This window comes from Maniola jurtina, chromosome 7, assembly GCF_905333055.1.
Source record: "Maniola jurtina chromosome 7, ilManJurt1.1, whole genome shotgun sequence".
Lineage (NCBI taxonomy): Eukaryota > Metazoa > Arthropoda > Insecta > Lepidoptera > Nymphalidae > Maniola > Maniola jurtina.
The window spans coordinates 8,991,222-8,999,730 of NC_060035.1; the positions used below are offsets into that span (position 1 = coordinate 8,991,222).

Below are 8,509 nucleotides of genomic sequence, written 5' to 3' on the forward strand. Positions count from 1 at the left end.
CTCCAGCTGGGTCAATAGCAGGCTAGAATTAAATCCCGAAAAATAATTAGGATCGTTTGGGATAGTCAATGAACGATACGTTACTCCATGACTCTATCAAAGCTTAACGCTTTGACAATCCTTTTTACTTTATAGAAGTTGAAGGTACTGTCTCATGTAAATTATGAAGATCTGATGATGGAGCTGACGCCTGGAGGACAGAATTCAACGGCAAATCCATAGCGATCAATGTTATGGCTAAGTTGACACTTTTAACTTTGAGGAATTATTGTACAATGACTTTTAACCATAATACATAACATAAAATATAATTTATACATTTTCACTCCTTCCTTATTAAGCTCTGGTTTCCTCCAAAAGCGGTGCCATCATGTAGCGGCCGTAATACAGCGGTGAATGACGTCACTAGAACGTTGTCTATGTAAACAATATGGCGCGGTTTCCTAGATAACGGTAATTAACACCGTAACGTCAAAAAGCGGTACCGCCATTTGCATGACGGCCGTCTTGTCGGTGTCGAAGTGTCTGTCAACGTTTTTTTCATAGCGGTGAAGGTATTTTCAAGCGTAATATTAATTTGCGTGCCATTTTAAAATATTTATTGTTCAAAATGAGTTTCATCGACTGGATTTCGTGCGGGTTCATGATGTGCTATATAATGTAAAACATAAAGACTAGACTATTTTCGTCTTCTGATGATTGTTCATCTTCCAAATAGACGAGTAACGCTAAATCAAGTTCGTCCATTTTCAACCATTGACACGTACTTTGTGGTCTGTTCACCGTCATAAAACGGTCAATGCAGTCTCGAACATTCCACATGTTTACGGCCGTCTTTTTGCGGTCATCATATTGCGTCCGTTTAAAAATGGCACCGCTGTTGGAGGAAACCAGAGCTTTAGTGACAGATTCGATTACGGTAAGGCAAGCTAAGCTGTTATACTTACATACGTATAACATAATTCAGGTACTCTATAACCTTGGTTTAATTCATTACAAGTTTCAGTACCAAGAGGAAGGTTTATATAAGTTCTTATTGTAATAATACGGTTATCATATTTATCCATGGAATGGGTAAACCCGTCCGGGTGAAGCTGGGGCGGGTCAATTAGTGTAACGACCTCCTAACTGTGTATTATATTACGGTCATGGTCTACCTATTACAACTAAAAAAATCGTTATGTATTAAAACATATAAATAATTGATAAGAAGCTATTTTGTTAAGTACATACTTTATAAAAACATGGGTAGGTACAAAAAGGATTTTAAAGTTAATTTAGCGATTAATTTAATGTGAGAGTGGGTTTTATTGTTTAATAGCCGCATACCGCGACCGTCGTGACTGCATGCATGCTATGTAAATTGTGGTACAGGTACTACCTACTTACTAACTTTCTTTACTCTTTTTAATTGGTGTGAGAATTACACTAACATCAGAATATTTGTACCAATGTAATCAATGAGAGATCTTGAAACTTTCAAGTTCTTTACACTGCTTGTCTTTTTTGTCGTCTTGCCAAGTTATTTTATAATACTTTAGGTATTAAAACTCACTATGTACCTACCTACCGTTCATTGTTTACTTATGTCTTTAGTAGGTACCTATTTAACAAATAATAATTGGAAAGTCATTTGTAGTTTAGTATTTCTGATGAAGATTGTAATTTTACAGACTCTATAAAATTACACTGATGAACAACTTTGAATTTAAAATTGTTTACATATTATTGAAAGTGCATCTTCGCGTCAAACATATCCAAGTAGGTACTTACATAAGCTTTTTTATCACCTGCAGCATATTTTTACAGCAGCGAAACAGTCGAAGGTCCGTCGTAAAATAATGTTTCGGTAAACTTATGAAACAAGCGAAACTGCCTACTCTAATACAGAAATTTTCACATTAGTCCACCCCAAACATCCGGTGCGATTTCGACGCACCTATTTCGATTCAGTCCCCTAACACACTCCGCTGCGAAATAAGTAAACAGATGTGGCTAAATTCAATTGCGTGGCAAAGAGATCACAGATGGTCTTATATACCTAGTACGATTGTAAAAATGTAAGTTCGGCATTGGAACTATACAAAAAAAAAAAAAATAGTTTTAGCAATGCACACGTGAATAGGCGTGATGTTGCCTAAGTACCTATCTATACGTCACAACGAAATCGGTGATGCATAGGCGTGATACTTTCACTCGGTTTGATGTCGGCGCATCTCATCGACCTCCCATTGCCCCCTTGACTGGTGTACACGCCATTTGAAAGTTCGGGACCAAGGCCAAATATGTTGTCTTTTAATATTAAACCAGCCATATTATGTAGTTATGTAGCATACTATATGTATAACAACTAATAATACTAGATGGCTGCAACTTCGTCCGCGTGGATTAAGGTTTTAAAATCCCATGGAAATTTTAGGTTTCCAAGATAAAGCGTAGCCCATGTCTGTCCTCGAGATGCAAGCTATCTGTGTACCAAATTTCATCAAAATCGGTTTAACAGATGTACCTACTGTAAAAAGGTGACAGATAGATTTATGTCTGTTGCTTTCGTTGCTTTCGTATTAAATAGATATATTATTATAAGTATGGATTGGTAGTTGTACCTAGTCGTTAGTATGGATTAACCATTCTTGAAATAGAATTTATTATTTATACTAAATTAAGAAGAATTTATACTAAGAAAGATAAATATTATCACAGCTTGCAAATTAGAATAATATCTAATGTTATCATTCAAGTTACGTATACGTTATTTATAATTATTGTTGCTAAAGATTTACGTTTCCGCTAACTATTCGTAAGTTATCTTTTTGAAATTAAATTAATGATAGACTAAAATTTAGACGTCTAGACGATGCCCACTACAACAAAATTAAGATAAACTTGGTTATTGTTAATTATTTATTGTTAGAGTTGATCTTACACTTTAGTTGTATCTAATAATAATGATTACTTACGTATATTCAATTTAAAAATGAATCTCCGTTAAAAAGCGTCCTTACATTAATTGTTCTCATACAAAAGAGTTCAACGCGCACGCAACCTTTTTAAGCTTTTGGGCTCTTTAATAATTTTATTGTAAAAATGATAATTGTTATAAATGTTAATTTTCAAGTTCAATATTATTAAAATTAAATGCAATGGTATATTTAAATTAATGTTACTAATAGTACGCGACAGGTCGAAATGGCAATCGGGGTATGAGGCGGGGGGACGCCCCGCACATGCGGGGGCTGAGTGGGGCGTCCCCACTCCGATTGCCATGTGGACCTGCCGTGAACTATATACAGTGTGTCCGGACATAAACTAGCGATATTTTAAACACTTATATAACAACTATTTTTAAGTACAAATACACTCTAAACATGAGCCCAATCCACTTCCTACCTATGTGGCAGCCATTTTGGTATTTTTGTTGAAACGTATACGAAAAAAATCATATCTCGCAAAGTTTTGGTCGTACTGAGATAAAAATGGGCTTATTCGAAGGGTAACAATACTGTATGTTATATACTATATTTGGATTTTTTTTTGTTTGAAAGGAAAGGGTATACTTTGCAGGTGGTCCCATATGAAGTCCCATAAATATCTTCGGAGATGGAGAACAGAACTCCTCAATGGATAAGAGTAAATTGCTCGCGATTATTGTAATAGCTTAGTAAACAGTAGGTTTTTGACTAGGCATAGCATATTTTAGTACAGTGGGCCACTAAAAATTGTGAAATAAAAAAAATTCAAAACAAAATGAGCGCGAGGGAAAAAAAATCAAACTACAATAATCTAAGTGTGAAGCTCGCCCGACATACATTACACGTGTAGAAACAAAAAAATATTTTTTACTTTTTAACCCCCGACCCAAAAAGAGGGGTGTTATAAGTTTGACGTGTGTATCTGTGTATCTGTCTGTGGCATCGTCGCTCCTAAACTAATGAACCGATTTCAATTTAGTTTGTTTTTGTTTGAAAGGTGGCTTGATCAAAAGTGTTCTTGGCTATAATCCAAGAAAAGCCGTTTCAAAGTTATCAGCTCTTTTCTAGTTACTGTAACCTTCACTTGTCGGGGGTGTTATAAATTTTTAATTTACTCTTGTTAGTGGTTGTGATTATTGAAGTCGGTTTTTTTTTTTTTTTTTTTAAATCCTGTCTTTGTCTAGGTAAGAAATATAGACGTTTGCATAATATGCATACAATACGTATTTTAATTATAGAGCCGTTATAGACTAGTGGTTAAGACGTTTGCCTCTTAATCTCAGGTCAGGAGTTTGAACCCTAACTTTTCGGAGTGTGTGTTTTAGGCAATATCACTTGCTTTAACGGTGCAGGAAAACATTGTGAGGAAACCTGCATGTCCGCGAGTACTCCATAATGTTTTCAAAACGTGTGAAGTGTGCCAATTCACATTGGGCCAGAGTGGCAGATTATGGCCTAAGCCCTTCTCATTCTAAGAGGAGACCATGCTCAGTACTCAGTAGTCAAGTTCACGAGTAATGCATTCGATTAGGTTCTATATGTGTGGGATAGAAGAACGAAATCGGGTCCATATTACGTACCTAGTCTAACAGCTGCCCTAGCCTAGCGGCCACTTGGCCAGAATGGCGGACTATGGACTTCTCATTCTGAGAAGTCCAGCTAAGACCTGTGCTTAGAAATGGGCCGGCGCGGGCGATGGTTTGATGATGACGTATGTTAATAATTAGGTAACTAATAATATGTGCCTATTATTTAATACTCACAAATACGCAGCCCTCAACGTGCCTCAACCGTTACGGTGGGCGTTGCGCGTTGCACTTTCGTTAACGCAATGTGCTTAACAAATATATCACGCACACGTTTCGACACTATAGCCACTCGATTGTTCTACCTGTTGCATGTAAACTTAGTGTTTATTTTTTACTCCTTCGATGAAAAGAGGCATTGTTTACCTGCAATTGTCTGGTGGGAGGTTACGGCCGTGGTAGTTACCACCAAAATCAATCCGATCTGATATTAATGGATATATTCCGGAAAGTAGGAGTCAAGGGGAAAGGACCCCGTTTTGCTGAGTAGACACTCCTGCGTTTTAGTAGCGACTCTACCAAATTGGCATATCACACCAATCTGAAACGTATTTCAGGTAGTTTAACCGCAGTATCTACCAGCGCCTGAGTTCATTGATCTCAGAACTACTAGCGCGTGGACTGGATATGTATCTGTCCATTACTGAGTTGTCATCTGCGTACCCAACGGTTCCAGGTCGCAGCAAATCGTTGATATGCAGCAGAAAGAGAGTAGCGGAGAGAACAGACCCCTGAGGAACACTGGCATTAGTAGCCATGATATGACGAGCAGCCATCAATGAATACTCGGAAGGATCGTTCGCTCACGAAGTCAGATATCCAGTCGCACAAGCTCGAAGGGAGACCATACGCCGGAAGCTTGCTAAGAAGTCTGCCAAGGCTAAACACTCGGGAATAATATACCTATACTTACCAGTGATCGAAATTTGAGTATCGGGTTAGCTTAGTTCAGCAGATTATGCTCTACTTTCCAACTTACAAACTTTGCCTCTTTATATTAATTTAGTTTACATAACGATGCTTCAAAACTAATTGATCTAAATTGATGGACGTAGTACCTACTAATTAATGTAAGTATAAAGAAAAAAGTTTAGACATGTGCATTGTGCATGCATCTACGCTCCGCGCACGTGGGCCACCGAACACAAGCTTCGTTATGTTTTTTAAAACGTCTTGTATGGAATCGCCGCACACTTGTAGCGAGTGGCGTCCACTACTTACAGTACTTACAGTACGTACTTACTACAGGAGGTGTTACAAATTATAGCGGCCACCGACTGACCGACCTTTGGTACCGCATATACGAAGGTGCGTCTGCGCGATGCGATACCAAAGGACGTGGCGCACGTCATACACCGGTGGCTGTGATAGGTGGCCCGTTTGCGCGGAGCATTAGTAGAAACCTAATATTAGGTACCTATTATGTGAACTTTATTAGTGAAGAAGAGAAAACGATTCCGACGAATTAAGAACCTCGTCCTTTTTGAAGTCGGTTAAAAAGAGAGATTCATATTTAAAGATCTCACCAGAAAATTGGGAAAAGTACCTAAATCTAGTTATTAGCAAAATCAGGTTTGCCTTTCATGGTTAATTTGTGCCGTGGGATAGTTCTTGACAATACTTACTTAATGAAGTACTTGCTTGCAAAAAAAGGGGGACAAATGCGATAGCGAGTCGAAGCATTGCATTTATAATTGTTGGTGTTCAATGCACAAAGCAATATTCTACTTATTGCGATTGACAGAAGATTTACAATAAGTACTGTACCTACTGCTGGCTAGTAATTTATTACAGGTATTTCGTGAGTAATTAAACGCTGCTTATCCACTGATTTAATAAAAACTCTTTGTAACAATGTTGTGAAAATGAATTTTCGTCATCCTCTTGCGCAGTCCCCGTCCCGTTCAGGAAGGAAGTTTCAGGGTTTGATTCCCGGCAAACATTTTTTACCGGTAAACTATGCTGGTAATTTATGTATTAACAAACTATTTTTAAGATATTAACGGATAATAATTTGTGCCCAGTAATTAATGAAGATTTATAAGTTTTTTTTAGCCACATTTTTATCGAAAGTAGTTTTTAACCCCCGACCCAAAAAAAGGGGTGTTATAAGTTTGACGTGTGTATCTGTGTGTCTGTGTATCTGTGTATCTGTGTATCTGTGTATCTGTGTATCTGTCTGTGGCATCGTAGCGCCTAAACGAATGAACCGATTTTAATTTAGTTTTTTTTGTTTGAAAGGTGGCTTGATCGAGAGCGTTCTTAGCTATACCTAATCTAAAAAAATTGGTTCAGCCGTTTAAGAGTTATCAGCTCTTTTCTAGTTTTCTTGTAGAAAAGAAGGTTAGATAACCGTTAGGTTCATAATATTATGTCAATAGACAAATGTCAAACTGTCAAGATGGACGTTGCCTAAATACATAATTATTTATTTGAAAATGATGTTTTGGAAAACTCAAATACTTTGGATCGTCGGGGGTGTTATAAATTTTTAATTTACACTTGTATAAAATGCAGTGTCTGTGAACGATGAAAATCATTTCATAATGCAAGGATATTTTTAATGTATAATCGACATTATAATAATTTTCTTAAATGCATCATTGCGACAATTTTTTTTTATACACAGGAAATGCCTAACGCATGCCCATGGGATATTATTTAAATTAATTTGCATCTGGGCAACAGAGATATCAGTATTTTGTTTAAACTAAAAAACCGGTTAAGTGTGAGTCAGACTCGCGCACCGAGGGTTCCGTGCTACAGTCACATTATTTTGTCATTTTGAACGATAAATCAAAAACTTTTATGCATACAAATAAATAAAAGTCGCTTTTAGAATGCACACGTAAAGCCCTTTCATAATATGACGATACCCCACTTGGTGTAGTAATCTTACGTTGAAAGTTGCATGTAGGTACCTACTAATATTATTTGTATGAGACTACATTTTTTATGTAACCACAAATTCAATTTTTCTAATTGTAAAAACAATGGTTTTGGAATTTTTCCCCTTGTGATTGGGTGCTGTAAGACCTATCTACCGCCAAATTTCATGATTCTAGTCTAGGTCAATGGGAACTACCCTTTAGTTTTTTTGACAGACACGACAGAGACAGACTGATAGACAGACAGACAGACAACGACGTGATCTTATAAGGGTTCTTTTTTTCTTTTGAGGTGCGATATCCTAAAAATAACAAATATATAATATTAATTTTATATCAAAAAAAGCCGAATGGGCAGGGATGACCCTGCATCCCTCTGACTGCCACGGCCTTCGTAGTGCCTTGAGTCCGTTTAGACCACGGTCCCTTCACTGTCAATGCCGAAATCCAAGGCTGCGATAGCCAGCGGGATGCAAATACGAGTACAAGTCCTGCGTAGTATTCCGCAATTTTTAATATGCATTAAAAAATTCGCATTTTCCTTCAAGTTTAAATTTATAGGCACTTAACTAAATAATCTTATGTTTATTACCAGAATGCAAATGAATCAAAACAAACCTTACAGTTACTCCAACGGCTATGTGGTTAAAGTACAATATAATGCACTCTACACAAAAAAAAACACTGGTGTCTGAGACATAAAACAATAAAACACAATCACAAGTAACAGCTCACTGTAACACTGTGTAACACCGTTTCGTTCTGTTTACTTTCGAATACTTGGTACCAGAACAGTGAAGCCTATTAGATTCTCGAGTATGGAATATGAAGCGCACGGAGCGACGTCGTGGCTTGCACTGTTGCGCGCGGGCGCAAGCCTCCGCGGTGAAACTCGAGAGAAAAGTGCCTTCCCCCGGCGCAATAGCGATTACATCAGTGCTCTCTTTGACCATATTGTTTAAAGCCTTAAGAGGCGATAAGCAGTCAATTAACAACATTTTCACTACTTTTGGAGGCTCATTTCCGTTTATTCACCCTAAAACAGCCACCCTAGGATCAATAA

General features: G+C 37.4%; 1 protein-coding gene across 2 annotated transcripts in view; it reads right to left on the reverse strand.

The window, feature by feature from the left end:
• LOC123867164 overlaps positions 1-8,303 on the reverse strand; it is a 24,943-nt gene extending 16,640 nt beyond the window's left edge. The window contains exon 1 of one of the 2 annotated variants that reach the window (XM_045909072.1): positions 8,070-8,303. The gene's annotated coding sequence lies outside the window, so the exon portion shown is untranslated. Of the gene's footprint in view, positions 1-8,064 lie in introns of both variants that reach the window. The other variant, XM_045909071.1, reaches the window with a different exon arrangement.
• Between the last annotated feature and the right edge of the window lie 206 nt (positions 8,304-8,509).